We start from the raw sequence: 844 nt of genomic DNA, 5'->3' as shown, positions 1-844 counted from the left end.
TCAGTGACATACTCATCCTCTTCAGAGGAAGAGTACTCATCAGAGCTCATGAATGGCAGAAGTAAGTCCAATGGAATCTCTATGGTCTCATTTTGAGCCTCAGATTCCCATGGTTCCTCATTGGGGAACTCATTGGAGGCCAGTGGACGTCCAGTGAGGCCTTCCTCAGTGGCGTTCACTGCCTCTTCTTCCTCCCAGGATTCGGCCAAATTGATGGCTTTTGCACTCTCCTTTTGGATTTTCTTCTGTATTGCTTGGGAGAGTACTAGGAGGGAGTTCAGTAATTTTCTTGCTCAGCTGACCCACTTGTCCTTCCAAATTCCTAATGGAGGACCTAGTTTCAGTCATGAAACTTTGAGTGGTTTTGATTAGATCAGAGACCATGGTTGCTAAGTCGGAGGTATTCTGCTTAGAATTCTCTGTCTGTTGCTGAGAAGATGATGGAAAAGGCTTGCTATTAAACCTGTTTCTTCCACCATTATTGTTATTGAAACCTTGTTGAGGTCTCTGTTGATCCTTCCATGAAAGATTTGGATGATTCCTCCATGAAGGATTGTAGGTGTTTCCATAGGGTTCTCCCATGTAATTCACCTCTTCTATTGAAGGGTTCTCAAGATCATAGGCTTCTTCCTCAGATGAAGCTTCCTTAGTACTGCTTGGTGCATTTTGCATTCCAGACAGACTTTGAGAAATCATGTTGACTTGTTGGGTCAATATTTTGTTCTGTGCCAATATGGCATTCAGAGCGTCAATCTCAAGAACACCTTTCTTTTGACTAGTCCCATTGTTCACAGGATTTCTTTCAGAAGTGTACATGAATTGGTTATTTGCAACCATTTCAATC

This window comes from Arachis duranensis, chromosome 3 (assembly GCF_000817695.3).
Source record: "Arachis duranensis cultivar V14167 chromosome 3, aradu.V14167.gnm2.J7QH, whole genome shotgun sequence".
NCBI lineage: Eukaryota > Viridiplantae > Streptophyta > Magnoliopsida > Fabales > Fabaceae > Arachis > Arachis duranensis.
The sequence above is the reverse complement of the archived record's forward strand: the minus strand, read 5'-3'. Positions refer to the sequence as shown.